This window comes from Carettochelys insculpta, chromosome 2 (assembly GCF_033958435.1).
Source record: "Carettochelys insculpta isolate YL-2023 chromosome 2, ASM3395843v1, whole genome shotgun sequence".
NCBI classification, from domain to species: Eukaryota; Metazoa; Chordata; order Testudines; family Carettochelyidae; genus Carettochelys; species Carettochelys insculpta.
In genome coordinates, this window is record NC_134138.1 from 80,305,358 (window position 1) to 80,316,507 (window position 11,150).

General features: G+C 45.1%; 1 non-coding gene across 1 annotated transcript; it reads left to right on the top strand.

Annotated features, from left to right (window-relative positions):
- The first annotated feature begins 2,883 nt into the window (after positions 1-2,883).
- On the top strand, positions 2,884-2,956 carry TRNAA-AGC (transfer RNA alanine (anticodon AGC)). The gene has a single exon. It is a non-coding gene; the product is annotated as a tRNA-Ala (tRNA).
- The last annotated feature ends 8,194 nt before the right edge of the window (positions 2,957-11,150 follow it).

Consider the following 11,150-nt stretch of genomic DNA (forward strand, 5'->3'; position numbering starts at 1 on the left):
ATCTTAGGAGTGCCCTGCCCCTGGGCTGTGGGGGGAGGTGTGTGAGGGTCAGGGCTGGGGAGGTCATCCTACAACTGGGCTTTCAAGGCTAGTAAGTGAGAGTACCTGGGCAGGCGGGGAATGAGGGGCACAGCTCGGCTGTGAGGGAGGGTGAGTGTCGTAACTGGTGGGTACCTTGCATCTCAGCTTGGGTGGAGGCTGGGAGTGTGTGGAGGAAAAATAGAGAAACAGACATTGGATTATCATATGGATTTCTTTATCTCTCTACTGCTTGGGGGAAGGGGGTATTCTTTGCTTGTTTGTATAGTTACATGCATCATTACTGACAAGTATTTTGAAAGAAATTACTAAAATAATTGAAACTGGCATGATTATATAGTTTGGAGCATAAGCTTTCGTGGCCAAAGACCTGCTTTGTCATATGCATGAATCTTTGCCCACAGAATCTGATGCTCCAAAATACCTGTTAGTCTATAAGGTGTCACAGGATTTCTTGTTGTTTCTGAAGACACAGACTAACTCAGCTACCCCTCTGATGATTATATAGTGTTATTTTGACAAATAAAATATGCAGACATTTTAAATATGTGCAGAGTTTTAATTGTTTCACACAGAAGTCCCCCAGGAATCATTTCTCTGGTAATACTTGACCAAAATCTCTAACACTAATATGTTGCCAAATAATATGATAGATTGTCATCCTGTTTCCCATAGTACAAACATCCTTCATTGTTCAGTAATCGCTTTTAAAAAAAGTGTCCTAGAGTCTAATATGAAAATGAAATATTACATGAGGTTTTATTAGTAACTAGGACTACAAAAATCTTTTCAAGGTGAATTCAAAGTGTCTTGGGTTATGTGAGAGACTGATACTTCAGACTTTGCAAATCTTTACAGCCCTAATTTTAGGAGATTGGTATGTTGATATGACAGAAGTTATTTTCAGGGAACACAATATTTAGATGATTAATGACAACATTAATGAATGTAGAATAGTAACAGAGAAGTGGGTCTGTCCCATGAAAGCTCATCACCTAATACATTATTCTGTTAGTCTTTAAAGTGCTACTGGACTGCTTTTTTGTATTAATGAATGTAGTGTATGAGAAGAATGCATTTAATCTAAAGGAAAACAGAGGTACAAGCAGTCACAAGATTTCTAAGGGGAGTAGGTGTGGAATAGTTTAGGATTTATTTTTTGTAAATCTTTGCTTTTTATTTTCTTGTAGCTTTTGAAGTTTTGATGAATAAGTTTGCATCCTTTTAAATCCTATGAAGACATAAATGTCATAAACAGCTATTTCTATTTATATTATTGTATTTCCAAGTATAGTGTGAATGTTTTTCCAAAAGTCATTACATAAATGGTATTAATGACACCTTTACTGGTAATCTCAGCAGGGAAGTTAAGGACTGAATGGGGTTGGGAGGCTTAACTATACTTTTATCGTGGGGTCACAGTCTTTTAGTCTAAGGGTGAATTGCATTGGTAGGGCAACATGAAGAAGCATAGACTATCCATGACTGTGATGTGTTTGTTCCATGGAAAGTTCTTTGTATACACTGTTTCATGTGACTGCACTGTGTACAATTGCTGTAATGAAATAATTTAGTACATCCATTTTTCATAGCTAGCCAGATTGACCTATTATTTGGAGAGTTGTACTAGCTGACTAATAACTATTTCCCTTGTTTGTAAATAGTCACAATTCCTTTTCTTTCTGCACTGTATGGAGTATTTAAGTACAATTTAATAAAGTATTTTTAAAAGGGGAACATGAATAAATAGAGAAAAATAACAGCAGAGATGAATGGGAATGCAGAATTTGAACATTTCCCAGTAATCACAGTAGCCTCAATTCTTCCCTCCAGCCAAGCTGTAGGATGTGAAGGAAGACTCAAAGACAAAAGGAGGGTGCCTTTTGGAGCTCTCAGCTTTGAGACTGGCTGGGAGCTGAATTTACCCTCTGCCCGCAGATCTAAAGAGTCATTGAGGAAGGCAGCAACAAAGGGTCCTGTGGCACCTCATAGACTAACAGAAAAGTTTTGAGCATGAGCTTTCGTGAGCACAGACTCACTTCAGCATCTGATGAAGTGAGTCTGTGCTCACGAAAGCTCATGCTCAAAACTTTTCTGTTAGTCTATAAGGTGCCACAGGACCCTTCGTTGCTGTTAACAGATCCAGGCTAACAGGCTACCCCTCCGATACTTGACACCATGTGCGGAAAGCAGGAAGCCTCGGGGGGAGTGCAGCCATGTCTGTTTCCCTAGCCACACCCACTTCGCTGGGGGCTGTCGAGGGTATCGAATGATTGAGTTGGCTTGCTGTCAGCCGGGGATTCCTGTTATACGGGGGAAAATTGCATGTAGCCTGTTAATAACTTTTATGTCAAACCTGTTGAGATGCTAATATAGATTTTTTAGGAACAACATGATACAATCATAACTGATATGCAAGTGAAACTACAACTCATTTAGATCCCCCAGGCCTCTTTGAAAAGATCTGTGATTCAGTTAGATAATTTGTAAGCAGCCAGATGCTGAGATGTTGTCTCTTATTTTCCTGAAGCGAAAGTTTTAACTAAAAAGATGAAAAGCAGTTTGTTTGCTTGTAAGGATCCCGGGAATTGTCCTGTAACACACAGTTGGGGTCTATTGTGCGAAAGAATGTGGGCTTTCGTTCCCCTACCTATTAGATAACGCTTGGAACTATGTTGTCGTACCCTTGACCGCAAAGTAGAATGTTTCATTTGGAAGTAATTTGTGTTTGAAAATCGGGATTTTGTAGTGGCTGATCAGCTCACAGGATAGTATGAGGTGAGTGAGGCAGTGACGTTCTTGCAACAATGTAGTGAGGAAGAGCAGAAAGCGCTTTTGCAGTAGGGGGAATTAGCTCAAATGGTAGAGCGCTCGCTTAGCATGCGAGAGGTAGCGGGATCGATGCCCGCATTCTCCACTGGCTTTTTCCTTACAACTTGAGACAATTTATTTCAACTGTGCAAATGTGCGTATTTTCAGTTACTTTCTAATTTTAGCAAGTGAATTTTTTGGAGTGAGGTTCGCTTTCTGGGAAGATTGACTTTATATTGTTCAGTCTCCTTGAAGATTAAAACAGTTACGCATACAGAAAAGGAAGGCAATTCTTGACAGCTGAAGAAATGAAGCAGAAGGACTCCTACAGTTCCCGCTTGTTTCTTGTGCGTGGCTTTTTGTTTGTTTGATTTTTTTTTTCTTTTTTGGTTTCTGATATTTCACTCCACTAAATACGTTTCTGTTTTCTTTTTAAAATTTAAACGCTTAAATGATTTTTTTTGCTGTTTATTGAAGTTTAACATAATTTTAACAGCACAAATTATTTTCTTTCATGAGTATTTAAAGAATGCGTGCAATATAAAGTTAAGGCAATTCAGCAGAGCTGAGGTAAAATTTGTTGAGCTATAGTAGGTATAAATATTATTTTTATAAAAGTTATGTCAGGGATGATATTTTAATCAGGTTTGCCAGTACCCCATTTCATCCCATCCCATTTGCAAATATTGTTAGGGCAGAGGGTTGTGTCAATGCCTGTTGTTATAGCATGGAGCAGCAAGGTGACCAGGAGACATGTGGCAATTGAAGAGAAACTGGTGGCTGTAAAAGCACGTTTAACATTCTATTAAAGAGGGAAAATGAGTGAGGTATTCTCTTACTCTATGCCCTCTTCTTTTGGTGACAAAGACAAGATTTTGAGCTAATGTAGAGGTGTTCTTCAATTCTGGGAAAGGAACTCAAAAACGTACAGCTAAATAAGATCAACATTTTTTAACGTTATTTTACTCTTATATAAATTAAGCGTTCAATTGTCATGGAATGTGACCCTTGTCATATCTAATGCTGAAGCCTCATATTCAGCTGACTATCCACCACAGTCCCCAGTCTTTTCAAAGTCACTGCTTCTCCGGATAGTCTCCCACCCTGTAAGTACGGCCTACATTCTCTGTTCTTCAATGCATACATTTACATGTAGCCGTGTTAAAATGCATATTGTTTGTTTGCGCCCAGTTTACCAATCAGTTCATATTGCTCAAAGTCTTTATCAACTACTTCTCCAGTTTTGTCTCATCTGCAAACTTTGTGATGATTTTCTTTTTTCCCAGGTCATTGGTAAACATTTTAAACAGTGAAGGTGCAAGAACTGATCACTGCGGAACACAATGGAAATATACCTTCTCCATGATGAGCTCGCATCACAGTTACATTTTGAGAACTCTCAGCAAATTTTTAACTCACTAAATGTGTGCTCCTACCATTCTCGATCTTAAATATACAGAGTGCTTTTCAAACTGGCATGATTTTTCAAACATGGAAGAAAGTTTTCTTGCTCAATCGCTGTAATTGACATTTTAATTACAGTAAACCCTCGATATAACAGACTAATATGGGGAAGGAGTGTTTGTTAAAACTGAAAGTCCGTTATATCCGAGGGGTTAGCTCACTGACCTTCAAAGCTCCCTCGACTCTAGCGGAGCATGGTGGCTCCTCGGTGCTTGGGGCAGAGCCAGAGGGCTCCTCCAGTTCCCAGCCACCTGCACACTGTTTGGTGGCTTCTCTGGCTCTGAGCTCTCCCCTGGCTCTGAGCTGACTGCAGTCGGGGCAGAGTGCTGGTGATTCTCCAGCCTCTGGGGCAATCGCAGTAGGGGGAAACACAGTAGCAGTGGCTGTGGCATGGCCAGGAAGCCCGCAGTTGTGGCTGTCCCAGCCCCATCCAGGGCCCCTGCGGCTGCAGTGGTCTCAGCCACAGTAGGGGGCAGGGGACACGACACACTGGCAGTGGTGACAGTCCTAGCTGTGCCAGGGACCCTGCAAGCTGCATCAGTCTGAGCTTCAGGGGAGGGGAGGGGCAAACTTGGTGGCAGTGGAGGCTGCAGCATGGCCAGGGACACCCAGCTGCAGAGGTCTGAGCCACTGGAGGACCTGGTGGAAGCTCTGGTGAGTCTTTGACAGTACTGTACAGTACAATACTCTGCTTTCTTGGGTGGGCTGGTGCACGTCTATTATAACCGATGTCCAGTATAACGGAGTCCATTATATTGAGGATTTACTGTACTAATGTAAGGAATTTTCAAATATTTCAAATTTGGCACATTAACACATGGTTTAAATCGTGATGGGAACTTTCTGAGTCACTATAGGGGCTTGTCTACATACTTGGCTCAATCTGATTCTTGACCTTCCCCCCCACCCCTCCACCCTCTGATTTGCTCACCTTGATTATCTTTTTCTGATTTGTCCTCCTTGCTTACTGTTTTTGGTTCTCTGTGCCTTAAATATTGAGTCTGTTCTGGTCTGGCTATGGTCTGAAGAAGTGGGTCTGTCCCACGAAAGCTCACCTCATAAACTATTTTGCTAGTCTTTAAAGTGCTACTTGACTGCTTTTTGTTTCGATAATGTAAGGAATGTGCCAGCAGGAGCTCAGTACTGCTGAAGGAGTTGGGAAATGTGTCCTTCAGAGATCATTTACAAGGAAATACAAAGGTGTGCATATGTAATGCCCTGTAAACAAAGCCTGCTGGGAGCAGGCAAAGCAATGAGGTTTTGTCTATTGTAAACAGCATGTTGTTGTAAAGTCGCAATTTATGCTATCACCCAGTGTAAGAACTGTGGAGTCTTAACAAAGCTTGAAGTTTTATGGGGGGGGTACAGGGCAATCATCGCTACTGCCTAGGGTATGGATTGTAGAGGGCTCCTCCCCGTCAAAGCATTGTGAGAGTGAAAGCGGGAGGGATAGTGATTAAGTCAGTGGGCTGGATGCCTTTTGGCTATACAGCTGTAAGACTGATTTGACTAGCTCTTCCCCCACTGTTCAAAGGTAGACCTAAAGATGAGTCTATAGTTATTTTGTGAGAGTCCACCTTGGCGGATGCTGAGATGCTGTGGCTAGGCCCAAAGCTGACTGCCACTCTGAGCTGAAATCATCAAGAGCTGGAATCACAGGGTTTTGCCGACAGCAAAACCCACAAGACAGCAGCAGACATCTGGTAGGAGGAGCAGCGGATGGCCAGTGGCCCACCAGTAGGAGGAACAGCAGGCAGCCGGCAGGCACCACCAGCGGATGGCCACCAGGTGCGACCGGTGGCCAGCTAGTAAGAGGAGCAGCGGGCAGCCAGTAGGAGTGACTGGCGGCTGGCCAGTGGGACAGCTGTCAGGAACAAGACACTGGACCAGCACAAACGTAGCATTGCCTCAGCTTCAATGAGGGAATGCATCAGGGTGATGTGTCAGGGCCTGCACAGAGTGTACCGAGTTGTAAGTGGGGCATTTGAAAGGGGGTTACAGAGAAAGTGTGGGTGAGTGGGTTGGTGGTTTACAGTATTGGACAAGTGAGCCTGGGGGCAAAGGACACTGCTCAATCCCTTTGAGCTGGGACATTTACTTGAAGATTGTTTATGAACTCTGGGTGTTATTTTCTCAAGCTTATGCCCTATGACTTTTCTGCCTCTTTCATTGAAAGTTTATTTTCGACCCTCAGACTCTCTGCTTGCAAGTAGGGAAGCATTGCCTCTCCCAGGCACCCAGGGGTGTGTGAGTTTCCCAGGCTACTGGGTGGGGGCTTAAGCCAGTTTTGTATGTGATAGATGAACAGGAACCCCTAGATGTTGACCCTGACCCGGGTTGGTGCCAACTCCTGCTGGCAGAAGGGTTACACTTAAAAGAGAAAATACCTCATGTGGTCTTGTGACAGTAATGGCTGGGGAGAGTGACTGACCCATCAGATCTGTTTTTTTTTTTTCCCCCCCCCAAGAAGGGAACAGTTCCGTTTGAATGTGGAAAAACTAACACCACAGAAACGGGTGACAGCAGGTGAACATCAGATGGATCCCACAGTCTCTCAGAGCAAATCTGCACTCTGGGTCAACATTAACCTAATTTACACAGCCACATGAATAGCATACCTGGAGTTGACACACTTTAGGTCAACCTACCACAGGGAAGAGGCAACCAGATCAGGAATTCAGAGGGGGGATGGGCACCAGCCACAGGCCTCTGCCATCCCCCCCACCCCTGCCCATGCACCTCAGCCATGTGCTCCTGCTCTCCCTATGCCCCACCCCATATCCTTCCTCTCCTGTCCCTGCTCCACCCCAAACTACCTCTCCTGGTAGAAGCACCACCCTGCTTCAGGTGAATGCAAGGCAGTCTCTGCTCCTACCCACTGGAGCAGTGCTAGGAAGCTCACATTACTCAAGCCACACACTCATTGGAAGTAATGAAGTACTGATGGTAACACAATAAAGGAATGACAAAGGGGTGCATGTGACCTACTGCACCCCACCCCCCTTTGTCACCTATGTTTTGTGGTCTCTCTGACTGTGAGTTGATAGGAGCAATACTCATCAACTTCCCTTACACTTCTCATTCCAAAGGTGTACCAGCATCCATGAGAGCGATCGACAGTTGATTCAGTGAGTCTTCACTAAATCTGCTAAATTGAATCCCTGGGATCAATTGCCATAGCACCAATCCCCAGGTAAGTGTAGACATGCCCTCAGAAGAACACAAATGCTGTACTATTTGAACTGTACTGGCTTTGTGAAAGTCATTGTTAGTGCTCAATGGGCAGAATGAATCAGCTTCCACAACTTTACAAATGGACAAATTGCTGTATTTGAGGAAAAAAATGCTCAAAAACCTGTTTAGTTAATGGCCTACTTTAAAACAAAAAACAAATGCATACAAGAAGTAGTAGGATTGATGCCTATGTTCTCCACGATAGGCCCTTGTGAGAAGGGAGCAAATAATAATGAAGTACAAACCCTTTCTTTATGCTTCTGTGTTCTTTTAGGTGACTTTTGTTTGAATTTGCATTGTTTCTCAAAGTAGTACATGCAAACAAACAAACTGAAAAAAACCCCAAAAAAAGAGACCTACAATTACTTTTTGTTGATCGTAAGAAGGCTCATATACAAACAGAGCTATTAAAGATAAAATTACTTCATTTGTTATTGAAAAATCAGTTTAAAAAATAACTTTAAAACTAAAATAGAACTCTGTAAAAGAGTACACATATCCTGAAAACCTTCTTTTCTGCTGTTCTTGTTTTCCTCATGGCTTCATTCCAAAATGAAACACTCATTCAAGGCATCCTTCAGTCTGCGGAGACTATGGATTGCGCCCTTTATAACTCCATTTAAGATCATCATTTGCAGCGTTGACGGTGACTGTGGAGGCCCCCACGAGAGTGACAGTCCTTGCTACATCTGCTGCATATGCAGTGATTGTCTGGCAGGTCCTTGCTGCCCTTTCTATGGCCTCACTTCTCCTCTGCCAGCTGTCTGATCTTCATCTCACCCTTCTGAAGGCCCTTGTGTAGTTCCTGCTTCCAGCTGCTGCAGTCTGCTAGCTCTTCCCAACTATCTGGGTCGATGTCGACCTCCTTGAGGTCCCTCTTACAGACACCTTTGTAGCACAACTGGGGGCATCCGGGAGCTCTTTTGCCTGAGGCTAGCTTGCCGTACAGGATGTCTTTTGGGATCCTTCCATTATTCATCCTGTGGACATGGCCAAGCCAGCAGAGCCGCCACTGCCTGAGGAGGGTGTGCATGGTTGGAATTCCAGCTTGCTCAAGGACGGCATTGTTGGGCACTCTGTCCTTCCATGATATCCCAAGAATGTGCCTGAGGCAGCGCAAGTGGAAGACATTCAGCCTCTTTTCCTGGCAGGTGTACGAGGTCCAAGACTTGCTGCCGTAGAGGGGGGTGCTGAGGATGCAGGCTCTGTAGACTTGCATTTTGGTGTGAGTGTACAGCTTGTTGTTGTTCCACACTCTCTTGCTAAGTCGGAACAGAGTTTTGTGGCTGCTTTTCCAATCCTCCTGCTTAGCTCAGACTCCAGCGACAGGGTGTCAGTGACAGTGGACCCGAGGTAAGTAAACTTGTGGATGACCTCTAGAGTGTAATTGTCAATACTGATTGATGGAGGTTCAGCAACGTCCTGACCAAGTACATTTGTCTTTTCTCGGCTGATGGTAAGCCCAAAGTCCTTGCATGCTTTGGAGAACTGATCCAGCAGTTTTTGAAGCTGGCCTTCTGCGTGTGTCACTACAGCAGCGTCGTCTGTGAACAGCATGTCTCTAATGAGCACTTCCCGCACCTTAGACTTATCCTTCAGCCTTGCAAGATTAAACAGTTTCCCATCAGCTCTTGGGTGCAAAAAGATGCCCTCTGTTGAGGATCCAAAGGCATGCTTCAGGAGGAGCGTGAAGATCCCAAACAATGTCAGAGCAAGGACACATCCTTGTTTGACGCCACTCCTGATGCTGAAGGCATCCGCTGATGTGCCGTCATATTGGATGGTTCCTCTTGTGTCTTTGTGGAAAGACTGGATCATCTTGAGTAGCCGTGGTGGACAGCCTATCTTGTGGAGCAATTTGAACAGTCCATCCCTACTGACCAAGTCGAAAACTTTGGTCAGGTCGATGAAGGCGACAGAGTGGCTTCCTCTGCTCCCTGCATTTCTCCTGCAGCTGCTTCAGGGAGATCATGTCAATGGCAGATCTCTCGGCGCGGAATTCGCACTGTGATTCAGGAAGTATCCTCTCAGCGAGCTTCTGGAGTCTGCTGAGGATGACACGAGCGAACAATTTACCAGTGATACTTAGGAGGCAGATTCCACGGTAGTTGTTGCAGTCACTTCTGTCTCCTTTGTTCTTATACAAAGTTACAATGTTGGCGTCCCGCGTATCTTGTGGAACCTCACCCTCTCTCCAGCACAGGCACAGCAGCTCACGTAGGGGTTCCAGGAGTGTGTCCAAGGCACACTTGATTACCTCGGGTGGTATACCATCCTGGCCTGGGGCCTTTCCTACTGCAGTGCTGTCAATAGCTTTCTTCCACTTAGCCACAGTTGGTTCCTAATCCAGCTCATCCATGACTGACAGGAGCTCGATGGCATTGAGGGCTGTATCAACCACAATATTCTCACATGAGTACAGCTCGGAGTAGTGCTCCACCCATCGCTCCATCTGTTTGGCTTTGTCAGTGATGACTTCACCAGATTTGGATTTCAGAGGTGCCATCTTGTTTTGGATGGGTCTCATTGCCTTCTTTATGCCCTCGTACATTCCCCTGAGATTCCCAGAGTCAGCACAGGTCTGGATACTGCTGCATAGCTTAAGCCAGAAGTTGTTGGCACAGCACCTGGCTGTCTGCTGTACTATTCTTCTGGCTACTCTGAGTGCTTGCTGGGTACTCTGACTTGCGCTTCTTTTCGATGACCGAAATCATCATCGGAGTTAGCTTCGAACCAGTTGTTTGTTTCCAGCTCTTCTTCCAAACACTGAGAAGGCCGTATTGTAGATTGTGTCCCTCAGATGCTGCCATCTGGATGTCGCATCAGCACCCCCAGGGCTGCTGCGCAGATTCTCCTCAAAGGGTCTTGGTGGGTATGGGGTGTCTGGGGTAGAGGTAGTACCTTTGACTCTCCGGCAGCTGTGCCTTTTCAGGCAGACGGAAGCACTGGTCCTCACCCCCTACTCAACTCTCACTGTTGGCTCCTAGCAGCTGTTGTGCATTACAGCGATGCCATCCCCTGGGCAACTGCATCAGCTCGCAGGCGAAACACAGCGAGGGGGATCTGGTCTGTCTCACATACTGACCTTATGGAGGGACTTGTTCCTTCTCCCTTCTAATGCGCAGTCTCAGCAGCGGACCAGGAGGTGTGGTGCTTCAAAATCGACAACTCCCGTGAAGACAGAGGAAGATGCCCCACTGCCTTGTGGGTTATCCTGGGAAGGAGTAAGGCTAAAGGGAGTAAACCCTGACAGAAAATCCGGAGGGGACTCCTAAGGCGGTTCTGTGTCAACTTCTGGCACTGTCCCGGCAACTCCTGCAGCTGAGCTGGTACCAAAATGAAACACTAATGCTGCAGTTTTAAAGAAATAAGTGAATAAAGTTAAAAAAGTCTTTTCTGTCTATGGCCAGAAGCTAAAGAAAAGACCTGTTCTGTAACTGGTGTTCTTCGAGATGTGTTGCTCATGTCCATTCCAATTTGGGTGTGTGCTGGGCGCATGCCCAGTTGCTGGACACTTTTTGCCCTCATGTTGGCGGGGCACCCCCTGGAGTGGTGCCCATATGGCCACCCATATATGCACCACCCGACCTGCCCCCTGCTCA